Source organism: Oncorhynchus mykiss, chromosome 12 (assembly GCF_057628025.1).
Source record: "Oncorhynchus mykiss isolate SJ-2025 chromosome 12, ASM5762802v1, whole genome shotgun sequence".
NCBI lineage: Eukaryota > Metazoa > Chordata > Actinopteri > Salmoniformes > Salmonidae > Oncorhynchus > Oncorhynchus mykiss.
Window position 1 is genome coordinate 4776632 of NC_143033.1, and position 26567 is coordinate 4803198.

The window sequence follows — 26567 nt, forward strand, 5'->3', positions numbered from 1 at the left end:
CGTTAGTTCCCCTGAAGGAGACGTTGGTTCCCCTGAAGGAGACGTTAGTTCCCCTGAAGGAGACGTTAGTTTCCCTGAAGGAGACGTTAGTTCCCCTGAAGGAGACGTTTGTTCCCCTGAAGGAGACGTTAGTTTCCCTGAAGGAGACGTTAGTTCCCCTGAAGGAGACATTAGTTCCCCTGAATGGAGACGTTAGTTCCCCTGAATAGAGACGTCAGTTCCCCTGAATGGAGATGTTAGTTCCCCTGAATGGAGACGTTAGTTCCCCTGAATAGAGACGTTAGTTCCCCTGAATAGAGATGTTAGTTTCCCTGAAGGAGACGTTGGTTCCCCTGAAGGAGACGTTGGTTCCCCTGAAGGAGACGTTAGTTCCCGTGAAGGAGACGTTAGTTCCCCTGAAGGAGACGTTAGTTCCCCTGAATAGAGACGTTAGTTCCACTGAATGGAGACGTCAGTTCCCGTGAATAGAGACGTTAGTTCCCCTGAAGGAGACATTAGTTCCCCTTAAGGAGACGTTAGTTCCCCTGAAGGAGACGTTAGTTCCCCTGAAGGAGACGTTGGTTCCCCTGAAGGAGACGTTAGATCCCCTGAAGGAGACGTTAGTTTCCCTGAAGGAGACGTTAGTTCCCCTGAAGGAGACATTAGTTCCCCTGAAGGAGACGTTAGTTCCCCTGAATAGAGACGTTAGTTATTGAACTTCCAACATTGTTTCAACTGTTTTGTTTCAACTGAGTCCAGCTCTTCAATGAACGTCTAACAATGTATCAACTGGACTCTCACAGTTCACACAGCTCCCACCCTTAGTAATACCTCAGCTACAATAGACTGGAGAAACACACACACACACACACACACACACACACACACATACACACAACCCAGAACAACAGAACCACAACCCAGCACTACAGAACCCCAACCCAATACAACAGAACCACATCAAACTCACAACAGAACCCCATCACACTCACAACATAACCCCATCACACTCACAACGTAACCCCATCACACTCACAACAGAACCCCAACCCAGCACAACAGAACCCCAACCCTGCACAACAGAACCACATCACACTCACAACAGAACCCCATCCCAGCACAACAGAACCCCATCACACTCACAACAGAACCCCAGCCCAGCACAACACAACCCCAACCCTGCACAACAGAACCACATCACACTCACAACAGAACCCCAACTCTGCACAACAGAACCCCATCACACTCACAACAGAACCCCAACCCAGCACAACGGAACCGCACCACCATATAGAGTAGAATCATGAGGTAATGGCGCCAAGCCCAGATCGCTACCTGCTGATTCTCCAGCAGCAGTACACTCACCTTTTAGTCATGTACACACAGATAAATAAGACATGCTGGGTGGTGTAGTGAGCTCTATCTCGTCTGTCTCTCTCTCCTGTCTGTGCTCTCTTCTCTGCACTCCTCTTCTTCTCCTCCTCCTCCTCCTCCATCATCTTCATCATCTACTTCTTCTGTCCTCTGTCCTCTCTCCTATCTGTGCTCTCTTCTCTGCACTCTCTCCTCTTCTCCTCCTCCTCTTCTTCTTCTTCTCCTCCTCCTCTTCTTCTTCATCATCTTCATCATCTACTTCTTCTGTCCTCTGTCCTCTCTCCTATCTGTGCTCTCTTCTCTGCACTCTCTCCTCTTCTTCTCCTCCTCTTCTTCTTCTTCTCCTCCTCCTCTTCTTCTTCATCATCTTCATCATCTACTTCTTCTGTCCTCTGTCCTCTCTTCTCCTATCTGTGCTCTCTTCTCTGCACTCTCTCCTCTTTTCCTCATCTTCTTCTTCATCATCTTCATCATCTACTTCTTCTGTCCTCTGTCCTCTCTCCTATCTGTGATCTCTTCTCTGCACTCTCTCCTCTTCTTCTCCTCCTCTTCTTCTTCTCCTCCTCTTCATTCAGGGGAACTGACGTCTCCATTCAGGGGAACTAACGTTTCTATTCAGGGGAACTAACGTTTCTATTCAGGGGAACTAACATCTCTATTCAGGGGAACTAACGTATAGTCTGGGGGGGGGGGGGGGGCTCCCATGTTTACTGAACCAGCAGAGAGCAGGTGGAGAGTTTTGTCTGAAAGGTAAAAAATATATATATACTTTGTCATTGTTTGTTGTTTATAATTAATTGGACTTATCTGTGTTAAAGGGTTGTGGTTTGTGTAATATATTTGTTTAGTGTGATGCGTTGATTTCTAATGTGTAGAATAGATCAACATGTAAACATGGTTTCAGACTATATCAACATGTAAACATGGTTTCAGACTATATCAACATGTAAACATGGTTTCAGACTATAAACACAAGAATAGATATCAACATGTAAACATGGTTTCAGACTATAAACACTAGAATATATATCAACATGTAAACATGGTTTCAGACTATAAACACTAGAATATATATCAACATGTAAACATGGTTTCAGACTATATCAACATATAAACATGGTTTCAGACTATATCAACATATAAACATGGTTTCAGACTATATCAACATATAAACATGGTTTCAGACTATTAGCACCAAGTGAAAATTACAAATTCACAAAAAGGAAAATTCTTGTTATTTATCTTTAATTTTCAGAATTGTTTATATTGAGTTGTTGTCCCAAACATGTAATAAGACTATAACATACCGGTTGTTTATAAAAGCAATCTGCTCTACTACTGCATTTCTGTGGGGGCTTAAAATGCATTAAATAGGTCAGAATAAAAAATTATTTCAAATCAAGAGAATGTCAGAAGACATGAAGAAGCTGCAGGCGTTTTAATAACACTGCACCAATACTCACCCCCATGGACCTGGTGTCTCTGTGTCTGTGTGTGTGTGTGTGTGTGTCTGTGTGTCTCTCTGTGTGTGTGTGTGTGTGTGTGTGTGTCTGTGTGTGTGTGTCTGTGTGTCTCTCTGTGTGTGTGTGTGTGTGTGTCTGTGTGTTTCTGTGTGTGTGTGTCTGTGTGTCTGTGTGTGTGTGTGTGTGTGTGTGTGTGTGTGTGTGTGTGTCTGTGTGTGTGTGTGTGTGTGTCTGTGTGTGTGTGTGTCTGTGTCTGTGTGCGTGTGTGTCTGTGTCTGTGTGCGTGTGTGTATGTGTTTATGTGTGTGCTTGTGCTTGTGTGCGTGTGCGTGTGTGTTAATGTGTGTGTGTGTGTGTTAATGTGTGTGCGTGTGTGTATCTGTTTATGTGTGTGCGTGTGTGCGCGCGTGTGTGTGTGTGCGTAGAGCAGAACAGAGCTGCACTAGGGCTGCTGGCTCTAGGGACAGACACTGCCTAATACCCTGTGTCATATGGAGGAAGAAGGAATTTCTATATTAACCCCTACAGGTTGTTCAGCTGACAGAATCTGTTCAGACATTTAATTTCTATATTAACAGGTTGTTCAGCTGACAGAATCCGTTCAGACATTTAATTTCTATATTAACAGGTTGTTCAGCTGACAGAATCCGTTCAGACATTTAATTTCTATATTAACAGGTTGTTCAGCTGACAGAATCTGTTCAGACATTTCATTTCTATATTAACAGGTTGTTCAGCTGACAGAATCTGTTCAGACATTTAATTTCTATATTAACCTCTACAGGTTGTTCAGCTGACAGAAACCATTCAGACATTTAATTTCTATATTAACCTCTACAGGTTGTTCAGCTGACAGAAACCATTCAGACATTTAATTTCTACATTAATTTAACAGGTTTCCACTTTGACATTACCGAGTATTTTGTGTCGATTGTTGACAGAAAATGAATTCCATGTTATTTCAGTTTGTAACAACAACAAAATATAAAGAAATTAAAGTGGTCTGAATACTTTCACAAGGCACACACACACACACACACACACACACACACACACACACGCACACACACACACATAAACACACGCACGCACGCACACGCACACACATAAACACACGCACGCACGCACACGCACACACATAAACACACACAAACACACACGCGCATCCACAGACAAACACAAACACACACGCACAGAAAAACAGACAGAAAAACACACACAAACATGATCACAAGACATCAGAGCAGTGAAAGTTTTCAGCTGTGTTTTTGTTTGGGACCGTGCTGCCATGGCAATGTCCTTCTGAGCAGGGCAGGTCTGTTGAATGCTGTTGAATGTTATGCTTGGCGCAATGTATTTTTTTTTGATTTTATACATTTCAGAACCTTGTGGTCATTTTTCAAAACACTAGACACAAAACTCAATACGGTCATCACTTGTAACACAGGCTGTCCAATGCTCAAAATATTGTATTGTACCACTCATTTCACTATATACTCGTACCACAATGTTGAAATCAATCATCAGTAACGAGTTGGCAGTAATGGAAAGCAATTACAAGGGCCTGCATGCATACACTCACTGGTTGAGCTAAAGTAGGCTAATGCGTTTAGCATGAGGTTGTAATTGACAATAACATTTCACAGGACATAGACATCTGATATCTGATATTGGCAGAAAGCTTAAATTCTTGTCAATCTAACTGAACTGTCCAATTGACAGTAGCTATTACAGTGAAATAATACCATGCTATTATTTGAGAAGAATGAGCTGTTTTGAGCATGAATAAACATATTAGGCATCTTTGGGCAGTCTTGATACAACATTTTGAACAGAAACGCAATGGTTCATTGGATCAGTATAAAACTTTGCCCTGCTGCTATCTCCTGGCAAAAAAATCTAAATTGCACCTGGGCTGGAATAATACGTCATGGCCGTTCTCTTGCATTTCAAAGATGATGGTACAAAAAAATACCAAAGAACGGTTGTTTTTTCCTTTGTATTATCTTTTACCAGATCTGTTGTGTTATATTCTGCTACATTCCATTCACATTTCCACAAACTTCAAAGTGTTTACTTTCAAATGGTACCAAGAATATGCATATTCTTGCTTCCGGTCCTGAGCTACAGGCAGTTAGATTTAGGTATGTCATTTTAAGCGAACGTTTTTAAAAAAAGAGGCTAATCCTTAAGAGGTTGTTTAAGTACACCTGTGTGTTAACGCAAATAGCCTGCTCCTTCAGACAGCGAATCATGTGGCTGCCTGCAACTCAATATATAGAGTACATAGAGTAGAGAGCTTTAGTTGTTATTCGACCAAACATTAGAACGGGCAAGATGAGTAATCTAAGCAACTTTGACCGTGGTATGATTGTTGATGCCACACATGGTGATTCCAGCATTCCAGAAACAGCTGCCTTCCTAGGATTTTTACTCACTTCAGTCTCTAGAGTTTACAGAGTGTGTGTGTGTGTGTGTGTGTGTGTGTGTGAAGAACAATCAACAACAGTAGGTGAAGAAGAACACACAACAATGCTTACTACCTAGGTGGGTTATACATCAGCACCTCCACTACACGCTGTATTGTATTGTCTTAGACACTGGGTAATTTTTACATAATATTCTGTAGTTGTTTATTAAGGAGGGAGATGTTGGAGGTTGATTATTGGCTTGTGATGATTGTTGTTGTTGATCATTTCCACTGGTGTTGGTTTGTGATGAGTCAGGTATTCCACCCCCAGAAAGCCTGAGTCACTCTGGTGGGCATCCCAAATGGCAACCTATTCCCTATATTGTGCACTATGGGCCGTGGTCAACAGTAGTGCACTTTATAGGTAACAGGGTGAGACTTGGGATGCAGACTGTGTATGGTGAAGTGATATTTGCTCATTAAAAAAGTGTTCTGTACGTACTCTCAGATGTCTCTCTCTGTGTGTGTGTGTGTGTGTGTGTGTGTGTGTGTGTGTGTGTGTGTGTGTGTGTGTGCGTGTGTGTGTGTGCGTGTGTGCACGTGCGTGCGTATGTACATGTATGTACAGATGTAGAATCATAATTTGATCACCCTGTTGTAGAGAACTTTGACAATGTAAAATTTGTAGTGTATTTGGCATTTGAAGGTTGTAATTTTATCGTAAAAAGTCAGACCATTAACTATAATCCACATTACAATTCACATTATAATTCACATTATATTCCACATTATAATCCACATTATAATCCACATTATAATCCACATTATAATTCACAATTCCTGTTGCTGCAGAATTCCTTTCTTATTTGTGTGCTTGTCCACATGTCTGCGAGTTCCCCCCTCGTGTTCACACACATTGTGTGTGTGTGCGTGCGTACAGCATGTGTGTGTATCAAGTGTTCTGTATGTTCTCTCAGACCTGATGAACCTGAGAAAAGATTCCTCGAAGAGGACCAACAGACAGGGTGTGATGTGAAACAGCCTCTCCTTAAAAGGTTACCATATGGTTATGACTGAATCATCTGAGGTGTGAGTTTTACAGCGGGCAGACAGAGCTGCACCAAATGCTTTCCCTCGACCGTTGCAGTAGATGTACAAATCTCCATTGGTACAATCTGCAACAGCTCAGTTTTATAGCATAAAAAGTGGCAGGGCTGCCATTTGGACTGGAAAAAAAGGGCACCATGTAGTAGCTACATCAATTTTTAGACTTATAAATTAATCATATCTATCCATTGATTCTTGAAGGATATAACTTAGAAATTACATCCTTCAGCCCGTCATTGTAAATCAGAATTTGTTCTTAATTAACTGACTTGACTAGTTAAATGAAGGTTAAATAAATAAACTATCTAAAAACACGTGGCATAAGCCTACTTCAACCTTTTTACCCCATCATAACTGAACAAATAAATAATAACAGTTTTACTCAAATGAATGTAAACAAAGTTAACGCAAACAAACACTGTATAGCCTCAAAACTATCGTGTTGAAATCATGGATGGTCTATCCCTGCATCCATAGCTCCGTCAATTCATTTGAGAGTGGTGACATTTCTACAGCCAAATCCCTCAATTTCTTTACAGGAAAAAGTGTTGGGGATAATGCCTTGTTTCTCTTTCAGTCGGTCAACCTGTGTCCAAACACAGCTATGGCGAGTTTGCCCGCTAGCCTGACAAGGCCAATGAACACCATGCCTCACTGGAAACCCCGAAATTCATTCCTTCAATTCTTCACATCCAGCTGAGCAGAACAATATTTTTAATTTTAATTAATTATTATTATATATTTTTTTTAAAGCAAGCATTGGTATACAAAATCGGACTCCAACTGCCTCACTTAGAGGAATTCTCATCCTTCTGGGTGTGCTAAAGTTTGGTAACTACAATGAACAAAAAATATAAACAAAACATGTAAAGTGTTGGTCCCATGTTTCACGAGCTGAAATACATTCTCCACAGGCATAAAAAGCTTATTTATCTTACACGTTGTGCATATTTTTGTTCACTTCCTTGTTAGTGAGCATTTCTCCTTTGCCAAAATAATCCGTCCACCTGATGGGTCTGGCATATCAAGAAGCTGATTAAACAGCATGATCATTACATAGGTGCACCTTGTCCTGGGGACAATAAAAGGCCTCTCTAAAATGTGGAATTTTGTAACACAACACAATACTACAGATGGGAGCTTGCATTTGCCATGCTGACTGCAGGAATGTCCACCAGAGGTGTTGCCAGAGAATTGCAGGTTCATTTATCTACCATGTTGTTTTCGAGAACTTGGAAGTACGTCTATCCGTCAACACAACAGCTACAACAGCAGGTGGTACCTGTAACTGCGCCAGCTCAGGACCTCCACATCCGGCTTCTTCACCTGCGGGATCGTCTGAGACCACCCACCTGAAGAGCTGATGAAAATGTGGGTTTGCATAACCGAAACATTTCTACTCAAACTGTCAGACACCGTCTCAGGGAAGTTCATCTGCGTGCTCATTGTCCTCACCAGGGTCTTGACATGACTGCAGTTTGGCATCATAACAGACTTCAATGGGCAAATGCTCACCTTTGATGGCCACTGGAACACTGGAGAAGTGTGCTCGTCACGGATTAATCCCGGTTTTAACTGTACCGGGACAGATGACAGACAGCGTGTATGGCGTAGTGTGGGCGAGCAATTTGCTGATGTCAACGTTGTGACTCACTCCCCCTAGGTGGCAGTGAGTGTTATGGTTATGGATTGGGCAGGCATTAGCTACGAACAATGAGCACAATTGCATTTATCTACCTCACAGTGTTCATGGTGTTCTACCTCACAGTGTTCTACCTCACAGTATTCACAGTGTTCTACCTCACAGTATTCACAGTGTTCTACCTCACAGTGTTCACAGTGTTTTACTTCACGGCATTCACAGTGTTCTACCTCACAGTATTCACAGTGTTCTACCTCACAGTATTCACAGTGTTCTACCTCACAGTGTTCACAGTGTTTTACTTCACGGCATTCACAGTGTTCTACCTCACAGTATTCACAGTGTTCTACCTCACAGTGTTCACAGTGTTTTACTTCACGGCATTCACAGTGTTCTACCTCAATGTATTCACAGTGTTCTACCTCACAGTATTCACAGTGTTCTACCTCACAGTGTTCACAGTGTTTTACTTCACAGCATTCATGGTGTTGTAACTCACAGTATTTGCGGTGTTCAACCTCACATTGTTCGACCTCACAGTATTCATGGTGTTCTACGTCAGTGTTCACAGTCTTCTACCTCACAGTGTTCTAGGTGTTCTACCTCACAGCATTCACAGTGTTCTAACTCACAGTATTCACAGTGTTCAACCTCACAGTGTTCTACCACACAGTGATCTACCACACAGTGTTCACAGCGTTCTACCTCACAGTATTCACGGTGTTCTACCTCACAGTGTTCTAGGTGTTCTAACTCACAGTATTCACGGTGTTCTACCTCACAGTATTCACGGTGTTCTACCTCACAGTATTCATGGGTGTCAATAGTGTTGTGTTTTAAATATCCTGACCTAGTGAGATATACATGGAGGAGGTTTAATATCCTGACCTAGTGAGATATACATGGAGGTTTAATACCCTGACCTACTGAGATATACATGGAGGAGGTTTAATATCCTGACCTAGTGAGATGTACATGGAGGAGGTTTAATATCCTGACCTAGTGAGATATACATGGAGGTTTAATATCCTGACCTAGTGAGATATACATGGAGGTTTAATATCCTGACCTAGTGAGATATACATGGAGGTTTAATATCCTGACCTAGTGAGATATACATGGAGGTTTAATACCCTGACCTAGTGAGATATACATGGAGGAGGTTTAATATCCTGACCTAGTGAGATATACATGGAGGAGGTTTAATACCCTGACCTAGTGAGATATACATGGAGGAGGTTTAATACCCTGACCTAGTGAGATATACATGGAGGAGGTTTAATATCCTGACCTAGTGAGATATACATGGAGGAGGTTTAATATCCTGACCTAGTGAGATATACATGGGGAGGTTTAATATCCTGACCTAGTGAAATATACATGGAGGTTTAATCAAGCTTGTCGTCCTGACTACTTTCATATGTCATTCTCTCTGGCACCAAAAGTTAAAGTGTTGATAGGGGACAAAATGTGGTCGGATCATCACATAAGTGGCATATATATTACTCTTACAGAATTTCCATGTGGGCGAGGATATTGGACATTTAATCTAAGCCTACTAGATGATAAATTGTTTAGAACTAGGACAGAAGAATTTATAACAGACTTTTTCAGACATAACATAGGTACAGCAGATCCCCTTATTGTATGGGACACTTTTAAATGTGCCTTTAGAGGCCAAACAATCCAGTACTCATCTATAAAACAAAAGCGATTTAGATCAAGAGTCCATATTAACAAAGGAAACTGAAGGACTAACAGTACAGTTAGACAGCAATAAAAACTGTACCATAGAGCACAGAATAAGTTAGAGGAAAAACAAAAAGAAATGTAGGAACTGATTCCAGAAAGATCCAGTGTAATATATTATAAAAAATAAAGGAAACTGGATGGAATATGGGGAGAAATGCACCAAATTATTTTTCAATCTTCAATATAGAAATGCTACCAAAAAAATATGTATTGAAACTTGTTACAAATGATGGAGTCACGCATGATTCACCAAATTATATTTTGAAAGAGGAAGTAAAGTGCTTTAAGAATATGTTTCTATTTCAGGCTCCTCCATCTCCACAAACTGAAACTAATTGTATGGATTTTTTTCCCTAATAATAGTGTAAAATGAACATCTGTACAGAAAGACTCATGTGAAGGTCGATTTACAGAGGAGGAACTTCTTGATACTTTTTAACCCTTTAAGGCTGGGAAAACTCCAGGGCTGGATGGCATACCAGTGGAGGTATACCAAACGTTTTTAGCTATACTCAGAGGATCATTATTAGCATGTTTTAACCACTCCTATATAAATGGTAGATTATCAGACACGCAACAAGAAGGTCTGATATCACTATTACTGAAATAGGACCCAAGTGGTACATATAAAGATCCAGTCCATTAAAAGAATTGGAGACCCTCTTACACTTCAGTGTTGTGATGCAAAAATCCTAGCAAAATGCTTTCAGCATTGAATTAAAAAAGTATTGTCAGATACTATTCATCCTAATCAGACAGGTTTTTTACATGGACGATACATTGGAGATAATATAAGACAAGTACTGGAAACAATAGAATACTATGAAATATCGGGTACACCAGGCCTGGTTTTCATAGCTGATTTTGAAAAGGCTTTTGATAAAGTACGACTGGAGTTTATATATAAATGCCTAAAATATAAACATTTTGGGGAATCTCTTGTGAAATAGGTTAAAGTTATGTATAGTAACCCTAGATGTAAAATATTAAATAATGGCTTCATCTCATAAAGTTTTAAACTCTCTAGAGGAGTAAAACAAGGTTGTCCACTATCGGCATATCTATTTATTATTGCCAATGAAATGTTAGCTGTTAAAATTAGACCCAACAATAATATTAAGGGATTAGAAATCCGTGGATTAAAAACAAAGGTGTCATTGTACTCTGATGATTCATGTTTTCTTTTAAAACCACAATTAGAATCCCTCCATGACCTCATAGAGGATCTAGATACTTGTTCTAACCTCTCTGGATTAAAACTAAATTATGATGAGTAAGTACTATATTATGTATTGATTCACAAAAAAATGCAACTTTTACATTACTGTGTAGTTTACCAATAAAATGGTCTGGCGGGGATGTGGACATACTTGGTATACAAGTCCCGAAAGAAAGAAATGATCTCAATCCAATAGATTTTTATAGAAAATTTGCAAAAATAGATATGATCTTGTTACCATGGAAAGGAAAATACCTGTCTATTTGTGGAAAAATCACCCTGATTAACTCTTTAGTCATATCACAGTTGACCTTTTTGCTTATCGTTTTGCCTACACCTAGTGACCTGCTTTTTAAATTATATGAACAAAAAATATTAAATTTGATTTGGAACGGCAAACCAGATATAATTAAAAGGGCCTATTTATATAACACATATTAATTCCGAGGGCAGAAATTATTAAATATTAAAGCATTAGACCTCTCACTAAAGGCTTCAGTCATACAAAAGTTATACTTAAATCCAAACTGGTTCTCTAGTGTGACGACCCTCCCACTCTGTCTGCCGTGTTCTGTCTTTGTTCTTGTTTCCTTATTAGTGGGCGGAGTTGGGAGGGTCGTCAGCTTCATGGGAAACACCTGGGCCAGGTGTCTCCCAGGATAAATAGACCTCTTCCACATTCATGGAGGAGACTCTCTCCATGCAGACACCTTTGTAGATTGTGTTGTGGTTCTTGGTGGCCTTTTGTTTGTTTGCTTTGGCACCTTTCAACACCCTGCATTATCACATTCATGCATGCAAAACACTCACTTACACTACTGATTACTGATTACACACACCATTGTATATTTTCCTTAGTTGCTTTAGTTAATAAATATATATTTTGCTACTCCTTATCTCCACGTTGTCTCCCTTTGTTACGGGCTTTGAGCCGGTTCGTGACACTAGTAAATTGGTAGGAATGTCTCATCCTATGTTCAAGAAGGGCCTTTTTCCCTTTATTCAGATTACAACTGCTCACTTTCAGATGTTTGAAAATAAAATAATCTCGAAAATATCGTTATTTTTTAAACTAGCCTTAGAAAGTTGGTTGCCTATTTCAGTTTAATCCACCTGAAAAGACAGAACAAATAATACAACAAATATTGTGGTTAAATATTGTTGATTTAAAAAAAGCATATTTTTCAAAGAAATTAAAAAATAATAATAATAATTTGTGAATGATATTATAAATAAGACTGGAGTTATGTCAAACATGAAACGAACACAGACATATGGAAATGTCTGCTCTACCCAAAATTACAAACAATTAATTGCAGCATTCCATGGCACCTGGTTTATGAATTGATACGCAAAACAACGCCGGATTCCAAACTTAGAATGTTTACATTTAAATGACTATAGAAAAATCTTGCAACCGATAGAATGTCATATATATGGGGGATACAATCTTCCCAGCTCTGCAGATTCTGCTGTGAGGATCCAATAGAATGTTATATATATGGGGGATACAATCTTCCCAGCTCTGCAGATTCTGCTGTGAGGATCCAATAGAATGTTATATATATGGAGGATAGAATCTTCCCAGCTCTGCAGATTCTGCTGTGAGGAGGCAGAGTCATTCGATAATTTATTTTGGTACTGTCCACATGTAGCTCGTTTTTGGTCGCAGGTCCAGGAATGGCTGAAGAGTTGCAACATTTGCATAGAACAAACGCTGCAGATAGCAATACTGGGTGATTTGAAAAGCCATAGTCAATCAATCAATAATATAACAATACTTTGCTCCCCCCCCCTATCTTTGTCTCGCTCCCTACTGCGGTGGGGTGTTTCACATTGCTCTTGGCTCTTTGCTCTTGTATCTCCATTGGCACCTCAACACGGGTGCGGATCTGCTATCCAGGGAGAGGCCCCCCCCCCCCCCCCCGCTTTCAGGAGAAGAGGCTGGGTGGTCTCCCAGATATAGGACATGTTCGGATGTTTTTCTTGATAAGGGACCTGAGCGCTCCGTTGGGAACGGATGTTATCTCTCACCAGTGGCCTTGGACCTTCCTTTACGCATTTTCCCCTGTGGACCTGATTCAGCCCCACACTGAACAGGGTGCGTCGGGAGGGCTTGTCGTTGATCCGTGTGGCTCCCTATTGGCCTAAAACGACCTTGGTTCCTTTTTAGGGCGGGAACCTGTGGCGACTTCAGTAACACTAAGAGACGAAACTAATCAAATCAAATTTTATTAGTCACGTGCGCCGAATACAACAGGTGTAGGTAGACCTCACAGTGAAATGCTGAATACAACAGGTGTAGTAGACCTTACAGTGAAATGCTGAATACAACAGGTGTAGTAGACCTTACAGTAAAATGCTGAATACAACAGGTGTAGTAGACCTCACAGTGAAATGCTGAATACAACAGGTGTAGTAGACCTCACAGTGAAATGCTGAATACAACAGGTGTAGTAGACCTTACAGTGAAATGCTGAATACAACAGGTGTAGTAGACCTTACAGTGAAATGCTGAATACAACAGGTGTAGTAGACCTCACAGTGAAATGCTGAATACAACAGGTGTAGTAGACCTTACAGTGAAATGCTGAATACAACAGGTGTAGTAGACCGTACAGTGAAATGCTTACTTACAGGCTCTAACCAACAATGCAGTTTAAAAAAAATAAGGATAAGAATAAGAGACAAAAGTAACAAGTAACTAGTGTATAACTATACTCTGGTTTCTGTTCATATATATACATATCTAACCTTTATTTAACTAGGCAAGTCAGTTAAGCGCAAATTCTTATTTACAATAACAGCCTAGGAACAGTGGGTTAACTGCCTTTCTCAGAGGCAGAAGGACAGATTTGTACCTTGTCAGCTCGGGAGGATTTGAACTTGCAACCTTTCGGTTACTAGTCCAACGCTCTAACCACTAGGCTACCTGCCACCTCTACACTCTAACCACTAGGCTACCTGCCGCCTCTACACTCTAACCACTAGGCTACCTGCCGCCTCTACACTCTAACCACTAGGCTACCTGCCACCTCTACACTCTAACCACTAGGCTACCTGCCGCCTCTACACTCTAACCACTAGGCTACCTGCCGCCTCTACACTCTAACCACTAGGCTACCTGCCGCCTCTACACTCTAACCACTAGGCTACCTGCCGCCCCTACACTCTAACCACTAGGCTACCTGCCGCCCCTACACTCTAACCACTAGTCTACCTGCCACCTCTACACTCTAACCACTAGGCTACCTGCCGCCTCTACACTCTAACCACCAGCCCTGGCAGTGTAGCCTCTTAGGTAACTCTACATCTTTCATGACTGTAATATTAGTATTATACATATTAATATATCAAAAAAATATATTAATATATATAATATAATCCAGACTTTACATACAGTAGATAACGCTCAGTTTGTATTGACTGCTGTGTGGATGTGAATAAACTTGAATTTATATCTTGAACTTGGAAACAGATTAGAAAAGCTACTTTAAAAGTTACAGTATTCTGGAAAACGGGAAGATAATTTATTATTTAATTAATAATGCTTTCGCCTTGACCTCTACTTCGGTGTAATTTCCTGTGTGTTGTGATGTGGCCTCCAGTACAGTCAGACATGTGTGTGTGTGTGTGTGTGTGTGTGTGTGTGTGTGTGTGTGTGTGTGTGTGTGTGTGTGAGTGTGTGAGTGTGTGTGTGTGTGTGTGAGTGTGTGTGTGTGTGTGTCTATTCCTGTTCAGTTGTTCTTCCCTATTCTTGCCTTAGTCACAGATGTAGGATCTTAATTTGTGCCAGTTTGCTACAGTAGAGAAATATTTCTAATGAATGGACATGCTTGTAGGGGTTCATACAAAATCAAGTCTGTAATGTCAAAGTGGAAATGACAAACTTCAGAAGCCTTTTTAATTAACTAGAAGACTAATCCGTTTAGGAGCCAAAAAAACATACAAAATGAATTGATAAAATATTGAATTTGGCCTTTACTACTATATAGTATATATAATATAATGGCCCATAGAAATACCTTAAATAAAACATCCATACATGGAAAAAAAAAGACATGAGGATTAAGGAAGTGTCTATCCTTTATCTAGGAGACATACGAACACTCAGGATTAATTGGACACATCTTTAACCCCTTATTTTTGTTGGCACAAAACGACCTCCGTACTTACATGAATTCGTATGTATCAGACGAGTCCTGTGACACTTGAGGTGGGGGGGGGGGGGGGGGGGTCAAAGAGCAAAGTGGAGAACATCGTGTTAGTGAGAGTCTCATCTTTCCAAAGAGGTCAGTTTGTAGACCAAACTACTCGGACGCTACAAACATTTGTGTGGGAAGAGAAGTTTTTGTGAGAAGAGACATTTTTGTGAGAAGAGACATTTGTGTGGGAAGACTGATTTTTTTCGGCATGTCTCATGGTCTGACAAAACACACTCTCTCTCTCAATTCAAATTCGATTTCAATTCAATTTAAGGGCTTTATTGGCATGGGAAACATATCTTAACATTTGCCAAAGCAAACGAAATAAACAAAAGTTAAATAAACAATAGAAAATGAACAGTAAACATGACACTCACAGAAGTTCCAAAAGAATATAGACATGTCAAAACTCATATTATGTCTTTATACAGTGTTGTAATGATAGTTAAAGTACCAAAGGGAAAATACGTTTACAATGGTGTGTGTTCTTCACTGGTTGCTCTTTTCTCGTGGCAACAGGTCACAAATCTGGCTGCTGTGATGTCACACTGTGGTATTTCACCCAATAGATATGGGAGTTTATCAAAATTGGATTTGTTTTTATCGAATTCTTTGTGGGTCTGTGTAATCTGAGGGAAATATGTGTCTATAATATGGTCATACACTTGGCAGGAGGTTAGGAAGTGCAGCTCAGTTTCCATCTCATTTTGTGGGCAGTGTGCAACACAGCCTGTCTCTCTCTCTCTCACTCTCTGTCCTGGGGCAGTGTGGGGTTTGTTTGTGTTTGTGAACAGAACCCCAGGACTCTATCTGTTCTCTCTCTCTCTGTCGGATTATCTCTCTCTGATTCTCTCTCTCTGATTCTCTCGCTCTCTGATTCTCTCCCTCTCTCTGACTATCTATCTCTCTGGTCTCTCTCTCTCTTTTCTGTATCACTCTGGTTATCACTCTCTGTTCTCTCTCTCTTTCTGATTATCTCTTTCTGTTTTCTCTCTCTCTGTTCTCTCTCTCTGATTATCTCTGCGTTCTTTCTGATTTTCTCTGTTTTCTCTCTCGGTTCTCTTTCTCTCTTTCTGATTATCTCTCTGTTCTCTGCTCTCGCTCTCTCTCTGATTAACCATGTTTTCTCTCTCTATCTCTGTCGCCTCTTTCTCTCTCTGTTCTCTCTGCCTCTGTTCTCTCTCTCTTTCTAATGATCTCGCTCTCTCACTGTTCTCTCTCTCTCTCTCTCCTGTCTCCCCAAAATGTATGATTGACTATAGTCTCAAGAACATACCTTGTTGGAATATTAAGTCTGCTATGTTACTAAATCACCAGGAAACAACACTAACTCCCATGCCTTGTTACAGAAGCATGTTTTTTAATTACTCTATGTGTAATGAACCCTATTTAGCTAATGGCTTCACAGTCACCATTCTCCGGTCAAATTAGGCTTCCCCATTGGTTGGTTGGCTTAATCAGAAACAGCGAATTCACGTCAGTCTACCAGTATAAACTGGTATAAACTGGTATACACTGGTATGGATAACAGTCAGTTCCACATCACTTTACTGTACACCTGCGTGCCAGTGTGTTCTATCTAAAACCAAACAGCAGAACACTAGTTGCCAACAGTTACTACCTAAAATATGACACACTACACGTATAGGTGAGTGTCCCAAATGACACCCTATTCCCTATATAGAGCACTTTTTTTTACCAGGCTCTAGTCAAAATTAGTGCACTATGTAGGGAAAAGGGTGTCATTTGGGATTTATAGAGATGTTTATGTAGGAGATGTTTAGTCAACCAGTCTGCACTAGGAGGAGTTTAGTCAACCAGTCTGCACTAGGAGATGTTAGGTTAACCAGTCTGCACTAGGAGATGTTAGGTTAACCAGTCTGCACTAGGAGATGTTAGGTTAACCAGTCTGGAGATGTTAGGTTAACCAGTCTGCACTAGGAGGTGTTAGGTTAACCAGTCTGCACTAGGAGATGTTAGGTTAACCAGTCTGGAGATGTTAGGTTAACCAGTCTGCACTAGGAGGTGTTAGGTTAACCAGTCTGCACTAGGAGATGTTAGGTTAACCAGTCTGCACTAGGAGATGTTAGGTTAACCAGTCTGCACTAGGTGTTTGGTTAACCAGTCTGCACTAGGAGATGTTAGGTTAACCAGTCTGCACTACGAGATGTTAGGTTAACCAGACTGCACTAGGAGATGTTAGGTTAACCAGTCTGCACTAGGAGATGTTAGGTTAACCAGACTGCAATAGGAGATGTTAGGTTAACCAATCTGCACTAGGAGATGTTAGGTTAACCAGTCTGCACTAGGAGATGTTAGGTTAACCAGTCTGCACTAGGAGATGTTAGGTTAACCAGTCTGCACTAGGAGATGTTAGGTTAACCAGTCTGCACTAGGAGATGTTTAGTTAACCAGTCTGCACTAGGAGATGTTTAGTTAACCAGTCTGCACTAGGAGATGTTTAGTTAACCAGTCTGCACTAGGATATGTTTAGTTAACCAGTCTGCACTAGGAGATGTTAGGTTAACCAGTCTGCACTAGGAGATGTTTAGTTAACCAGTCTGCACTAGGAGATGTTAGGTTAACCAGTCTGCACTAGGAGATGTTAGGTTAACCAGTCTGCACTAGGAGATGTTAGGTTAACCAGTCTGCACTAGGAGATGTTAGGTTAACCAGTCTGCACTAGGAGATGTTAGGTTAACCAGTCTGCACTAGGAGATGTTAGGTTAACCAGTCTGCACTAGGAGATGTTAGGTTAACCAGTCTGCACTAGGAGATGTTTAGTTAACCAGTCTGCACTAGGAGATGTTTAGTTAACCAGTCTGCACTAGGAGATGTTTAGTTAACCAGTCTGCACTAGGAGATGTTTAGTTAACCAGTCTGCACTAGGAGATGTTAGGTTAACCAGTCTGCACTAGGAGATGTTAGGTTAACCAGTCTGCACTAGGAGATAGGAATTAAACATACACAAGAGTTTATAGTTATTATAAACTACATGACCAAAAGTATGTGGACACCTGCTCGTTGAACATCTCATTCCAAAATAATAAGCATTAAATATGGAGTTGGTCCTCTCTTTGCTGATATAACAGCCTCCACTCTTCTGGGAAGGCTTTCCACTAGATGTTGGAACATTGATGCTATAACAGCCTCCACTCTTCTGGGAAGGCTTTCAACTAGATGTTGGAACATTGATGCTATAACAGCCTCCACTCTTCTGGGAAGGCTTTCCACTAGATGTTGGAACATTGATGCTATAACAGCCTCCACTCTTCTGGGAAAGGTTTCCACTAGATGTTGGAACATTGCTGCTATAACAGTCTCCACTCTTCTGGGAAGGGTTTCCACTAGATGTTGGAACATTGCTGCTATAACAGCCTCCACTCTTCTGGAAAGGCTTTCCACTAGATGTTGGAACATTGCTGCTATAGCAGCCTCCACTCTTCTGGGAAGGCTTTCCACTAGATGTTGGAACATTGCTGCTATAACAGCCTCCACTCTTCTGGGAAAGGTTTCCACTAGATGTTGGAACATTGCTGCTATAACAGTCTCCACTCTTCTGGGAAGGGTTTCCACTAGATGTTGGAACATTGCTGCTATAACAGCCTCCACTCTTCTGGAAAGGCTTTCCACTAGATGTTGGAACATTGCTGCTATAACAGCCTCCACTCTTCTGGGAAGGCTTTCCACTAGATGTTGGAACATTGCTGCTATAACAGCCTCCACTCTTCTGGGAAGGCTTTCCACTAGATGTTGGAACATTGCTGCTATAACAGCCTCCACTCTTCTGGGAAGGCTTTCCACTAGATGTTGGAACATTGCTGCTATAACAGCCTCCACTCTTCTGGGAAAGGTTTCCACTAGATGTTGAAACATTGCTGCTATAACAGTCTCCACTCTTCTGGGAAGGGTTTCCACTAGATGTTGGAACATTGCTGCTATAACAGCCTCCACTCTTCTGGGAAGGCTTTCCACTAGATGTTGGAACATTGCTGAGGGGACTTGCTTCCATTCAGCTACAAGAGCATTAGTGAGGTCGGGCACTGATGTTGAGTGATTAGGTCTGGCTCGCAGTCTGCGTTCCAATTCATCTCTCAATTTGTTTGATGGGGTTGAGGTTAGGGCACTGTGCAGGTCAGTCAAGTTCTTCCACATCGATCTCGACAAACCATTTCTGTATGGACCTCGCCTAGCCGGAACTATGAAAGGCAGTCCAAGACCATTATTCCTCCTCCACCAAACTGTACAGTTGGCACTATGCATTGGGGCAGGTAGAGTTCTCCTGGTTTTTGCCAAACCTAGATTCGTCAGTGGGACTGCCATATGGTGAAGCGTGATTCATCACTCTAGAGAACGCGTTTCCACTGCTCCAGAGTCCAATTGTGGCAAGCTTTACACCACTCCAGCCGATGCTTAGCATTGCGCATTGTGATCTTAAGCTTGTGTGTGGCTGCTCCGCCACGGAAACCCATTTCATGAAGCTCTAGACTAACAGGTCTTGTGATGACGTTGCTTCCAGAGGCAGTTTGGAACTCGGTAGTTATTGTTGCAACCGAGGACAGACGATTTTCACAAGCTACACGGTTCAGCACTCGGCGGTCCAGTTCTGTGAGCTTGTGTGGCCTACCACTTCACAATAACAGCACTTACAGTTGGCCGGGGGGCAGCTCTAGCAGGGCAGAAATTTGACAAACTGACTTGTTGGAAAGGTGGAATCCTATGACGGTGCCAAGTTGAAAGTCACTGAGCTCTTCAGTGAGGCCATTTTACTACCACATTTTGTCTATGGAGATTGCATGGCTGTGTGCTCGATTTTATACACCTGTCAGCAACTGATGTGATTGAAATAGAATTTACTAATTCAAGGGGGGTCCACATACGTTTGTATATATCGTGTATGGGTTAAAAGCTTATGGAAAGGAATTCAAATGTACAAATTTACTTTGTCTGTCGTGTTTTATCCCTTGCTGAAAATAAACCCCCCCATCCCACACAACCCTAAATGAAATGCAGCCCTAAAGCCTAAAAAGAGGTTTTTGACTTCTTAGACTCAACCGTGTGGAAATGCTGTTAAAAGCATATGACAAGGACGTGATTTCTAAGATGTAACCTACAGTAAAGTTATGGTAATGAGATACAGGTAAACATTATGAATGTCTGTTCAGGATCTTTCTGTTTTTCTCCTGAATGGTCTCGTCACTTCAGGTGAAGCGTTGACATGGTGACCTGACATCCAGCTCCCAGCGTCAACATCCCTCAACCCCCCCCTCAGGTAACTGCTTACATGCATAGCTAATGAACCGTTGAATCCTACCTAACCACCGAAAGGGGCAAGTTACATTTCAGATCATGAAACGATGTTGGAATGTCATATAGAATTACTGTTTTAAAATGTATTTTTATGTATTCATTTTTTCTCTCAAAATCAGCTTATCTTCTGAGCTTACAACATAAAAACTGATATTTTGTTTGTTTGTTTATTGTGTCATTTTCATAAATCAAAGTATGATGTCAATTGAAACTTCCTTGGGTTATTAAGAGGGCAATGTTTTGCTATTCTGAACAGATACCAATCAACAGCAGACAGATAAAAAAATAAAAAATGGATCGATCAATTTACTTTTTCAGTGTTACCCTTAAAGCATCCTTTAATTTAAAAACACTGAAATGAAAACCAGGAAGACTTTATTGGCTACACTCACATAGAAAGTAGAGAACCCACGATGTACTGTAGGCGTAACACCAGAACCACATTTCCAAAGGTGCTGCTTTGCTTAAAGCAACCTTGTTCCAGAACTCAAATCTCTTGCCAGTGTTTTGGTAGAAAGAAAGAAGCCACAGAGAAGGTCGATTGGATTTGATCAAAGCAACACAATTTTCTCTCTGATATTCCCTCTATGAAAAAGACGGAACAAACCGTACAGAGGCAAACAAGGGCTGTGTCCCAAAAGGCACTATGGTGAAAAGTAGTCCATTTTATAGGGAATAGGGTGTAATTTGGCACTAACACTAGTTGCTGGGACACTTTATCCCTACCTACATACAGAGCATTCAGAAAGTATTCAGACCTCTTGACTTTTTCCACATTTTGATATGTTACAGCCTTATTCTAAAATGGATAAAATCTTTTTTTCTCTCTCATCTATCTACACATAATACCCCACGATGACAAAGCAAAACGCTTTATAGATTTCTTAGCAAATTTATTGAAAGTAACAAACATAAATACTTTATTTTCATAAATATTCAGACCCTTTGCTATGAGACCTGACATTGAGCTCAGGTGCCTCCTGTTTCCATTGATCATCCTTGAGATGTTTCTACAACTTGATTGGAGTCCACCTGTGGTAAATTCAATTGATTGGACATTTGGAAAGGCACACACCTGTCAATATAAGGTCCCACAGTTGACAGTGCATGTCAGAGCAAAAACCAAGCCATGAGGTTGAGGTAATTGTCCGTAGAGCTGCGAGACAGGATTGTTTCGAGGCACAGATCTGGGGAAGGGTACCAAAACATTTCTGCAGCATTGAAGTTCCCCAAGAACTCAGTGGCCACCATCATTCTTCAATGGAAGAAGTTTGGAACCACCAAGACTTCCTAGAGCTGGCCGCCCGGCCAAACTGAGCAATCGGGGGAGAAGGGCCTTGGTCAGGGAGGTGACCATGAACCTGATGGTCACTCTGACAGAGTTCCAGAGTTCCTCTGTGGAGATGGGAGAACCTTCCAGGAGGACAACCATCTCTGCAGCACTCCACCAATCAGGCTTTTATGGTAGAGTGGCCAGACGGAAGTGGCCAGACGGAAGCCACTCCTTAGTAAAAGCATGTGACAGCCCACTTGGAGTTTACCAAAAGGCACCTAAAGGACTCTCAGACCATGAGAAACAAGATTCTCTGGTCTGATGAAACCAAGATTGAACTCTTTGGTATGGAATGCCAAGCGTCATGTCTGGAGGAAACCTGGAACCATCCCTACGGTGAAGCATGGTGGTGGCAGCATCATGCTGTGGGGATGTTTTTCAGCAACAGGGACTGGGATACTAGTCAGGATCGAGGGAAAGATGAACAGAGCAAAGTACAGAGAGATCATTGACGAAAACCTGCTCCAGAGTGCTCAATACCTCAGTCTGTGGTGAAGGTTCACCTTCCAACACAAAAATGCCCCTAAGCACACAAGACAATGCAGGAGTGTCTTCGGGACAAGTCTCTGAATGTCCTTGAGTGGCCCAGCCAGAGCCCGGACTTGAACCTGATCTAACATCTATGGAGAGACCTGAAAATAGCTGCGAAGCGATGCTCTCCATCCAACCTGTCAGAGCTTGAGAGGATCTGCAGAGAAGAATGAGAAAACATCCCCAAATACAGGTGTGCCAAGCTTGTAGCATCATACCGAAGAAGACTCGAGGCTGTAATCGCTGCCAAAGGTGCTTCAACAAAGTACTGAGTAAAGGGCCTGAATACTTATGTAAATGTGATATTTCAGTTTTCATTTTTAATACATTTGCAAAATTGACAATAAAAAACAGTTTTTGCTTTGTCATTATTGGTTATTGTGTGTCGATTGATGAGGGGGGGGAAATACAATTTAATCAATTTTAGAATAAGGCTGTAACGTAACAATATTTGGAAAAATGTAAGGGGTCTGAATACTTTCAAAATTCACTGTATCTACCTCAACTACCTGGTTTCTACCAACTACCTGGTTCCTACCAACTACCTGGTTCCTCTGCACATAAACTCTGTACTGGTACTTCCTGTATATAGCCAAGTTATCATTAATCATTGAGTATTTATTATTTATGTTACTATGTTTCTATGTATTCCTAGTGTTATCGTGTTTCTTCCTAGTGTTATCGTGTTTCTATTTATTCCTAGTGTTATCGTGTTTCTTCCTAGTGTTATCGTGTTTTTATTTATTCCTAGTGTTATCATGTTTCTGTTTATTCCTAGTGTTATCATGTTTCTATTTATTCCTAGTGTTATCGTGTTTCTATTTATTCCTAGTGTTATCATGTTTCTGTTTATTCCTAGTGTTATCGTGTTTCTATTTATTCCTAGTGTTATCGTGTTTCTTCCCAGTGTTATCGTGTTTCTATTTATTCCTAGTGTTATCATGTTTCTATTTATTCCTAGTGTTATCATGTTTCTATTTATTCCTAGTGTTATCATGTTTCTATTTATTCCTAGTGTTATCATGTTTCTATTTATTCCTAGTGTTATCGTGTTTCTATTTATTCCTAGTGTTATCGTGTTTCTATTTATTCCTAGTGTTATCGTGTTTCTATTTATTCCTAGTGTTATCATGTTTCTATTTATTCCTAGTGTTATCATGTTTCTATTTATTCCTAGTGTTATCGTGTTTCTATTTATTCCTAGTGTTATCATGTTTCTATTTATTCCTAGTGTTATCGTGTTTCTATTTATTCCTAGTGTTATCATGTTTCTATTTATTCCTAGTGTTATCATGTTTCTATTTATTCCTAGTGTTATTATTTTTCAATTTTTCTACTATTTCTGTTTTCTTTCTGTTTTATTGGGCCAGTCAGTAAGAGTTACACTGTTAGTCCTCTAGAAAATAAAAGAGAGCCGCACACTATAGGAGCTCAGATGCAAAAATGTAATCACCAACGTTTCAACAGCCAGGCTGTCTTCATCAGGGTATAATCACAAACACTGCGGAATGACTCGTTTATATAGTGTCAAAATACACAGGTGTCTGTAATCATGGCCAGGAGTGGCCTAATATCATTGGTTAATTATCAAATATTAAAATGGCATACAAAGAACAGCATACAAACAACAAATAGATAGCATACGATCATAAATTAATTTGACTACACAAGCTTACAAAGAATTACAAATGGCAAAGTCACAATAATAACAAGAATGGCTTCAGATCAAAGTCTACGTTGAGACCGAAGGGCGCAAGGGTCTTTAAATTAAAGATCTAGGCAGCCTCTCGTTTTAACAATAAATTGTCGAGGTCACTTCCTCTCCTAGGGAGGGTGACATGTTCGATGCCAATATAAGGTAGAGACGAAATCGAGTGGCCTGCCTCCAAGAAGTGGGCCGCAACTGGGTAGGTCAAATTTTACATCTAATGGTGCTACGATGCTCTGAGATACGTACTTTTAATTTGCGCTTTGTTTTACCCACATCATTTTTACCACAAGGACAAGTTATAAGATAAATAACTGCCTTAGTGGAGCACGTAATAACACCTTTAATTGGGATCTGTTTCCCTGTTTGTGGGTGTTTGAAGGATCTACATTTATAAGTGCCATTGCATTGAGCACAGCCATTACATTTGTAATTTCCATCCAGTAGGGGCGCAAATAGACGTTGTTCAGGAATATCTTGGGGTGGTAAATCAGAGTTTACCAATTGGTCTCTGAGATTTCTGCCCCTCGAGAATACGACCAAGGGAAGGTCCGAAAACACATTACCAAGACTATCATCGGACTTTAGGATGTGCCAATGTTTGTGAACGATTCCCTTAATTTGTTCAGAGCACTTTGAATAGCGGGGTAGTTAAAACACAAGAATGCGTCTTTTTGCGAGACTGACCTTGAAAAAGGTCATGTCTCGTTTTGTTTTGAATTTTCTCAATGGCTATATTAATCTGATAATTTTTGTAGCCCATCTCCTTGAACTTTCTTCGCGTCTCAGCCATATTTCTGTCGAAATCGTTGTTGTTTTTTTTCAAATTATTTTGATTTGACAGAATTGGCTGTAGGGCAAACTATTTTTCAAGGGAAGTGGGTGACAACTATCAGCCCTCAACAAACTGTTTACGATCAGTAGGTTTCCTGTAAAGATCATTGTATAGAACATTATCTTCGCACAAGATCAGAAGATCAAGGAAACTGATTTGACGTGTATCAGATTGCATAGTAAATCTCAGATGATCAGAACAGGAGTTAAGAAAAGCATGGAACGCCTGGAGCTGTTTTTGCATCACTCCTCAAATGTTAGACACTGCTAGTCCTCACCTGTCGTTTACCAAGCATGTGACAAATACAATTTGATTTGATTTATGGATAAGAATGGAAGTGTGGTATGTTGTGACGCTCTGTAGTTATACTGATGTATAGTGAGGTGTAGTTGTGGAGTGAGGTATGTTGTGATGGACTGTACTGAGTGCGCAAAACATTAGGAACACCTTCTCTTTCCATGACATAGACTGACCAGGTGAATTTAGGTAAAAGTTAGGATCCCTTAATGATGTCACCTGTTAAAATCCACTTCAATCCGTGTAGATGAAGGGGAGGAAACAGGTTAGCCTGCTGTCGCTGACCAAAAGCACCCTCTTTGGCCTCAATGGTGGAATGTTATTAAATATTTTGTATAATTTCATAATTAATAAAACGGATTTCATCCGGTGTTTCTACGTCAAACAGTGTTGTTATATTTCAGTCCCTTGTGATGTATACAAAGTGTAATATTGGGATGCAAACTCAAAATGTAATACATGTCAACTCTATATCAGCATTTTATCAGCATATCGATTGCGCAACCAGGGGTGGAAAGACCTTGGATCATTGTTACTCTAACTTCCGCGACGCATATAAGGCCCTGCCCCGCCCCCCTTTCGGAAAAGCTGACCACGACTCCATTTTGTTGATCCCTGCCTACAGACAGAAACTAAAACAAGAGGCTCCCACGCTGAGGTCTGTCCAACGCTGGTCCGACCAAGCTGACTCCACACTCCAAGACTGCTTCCACCACGTGGACTGGGACATGTTTCGTATTGCGTCAGACAACAACATTGACGAATACGCTGATTCGGTGTGTGAGTTCATTAGAACGTGCGTTGAAGATGTCGTTCCCATAGCAACGATTAAAACATTCCCTAACCAGAAACCGTGGATTGATGGCAGCATTCGCGTGAAACTGAAAGCGCGAACCACTGCTTTTAATCAGGGGAAGGTGTCTGGTAACATGACCGAATACAAACAGTGCAGCTATTCCCTCCGCAAGGCTATCAAACAAGCTAAGCGTCAGTACAGAGACAAAGTAGAATCTCAATTCAACGGCTCAGACACAAGAGGCATGTGGCAGGGTCTACAGTCAATCACGGACTACAGGAAGAAATCCAGCCCAGTCACGGACCAGGATGTCCTGCTCCCAGGCAGACTAAACAACTTTTTTGCCCGCTTTGAGGACAATACAGTGCCACTGACACGGCCGGCAACGAAAACATGCGGTCTCTCCTTCACTGCAGCCGAGGTGAGTAAGACATTTAAACGTGTTAACCCTCGCAAGGCTGCAGGCCCAGACGGCATCCCCAGCCGCGCCCTCAGAGCATGCGCAGACCAGCTGGCCGGTGTGTTTACGGACATATTCAATCAATCCCTATACCAGTCTGCTGTTCCCACATGCTTCAAGAGGGCCACCATTGTTCCTGTTCCCAA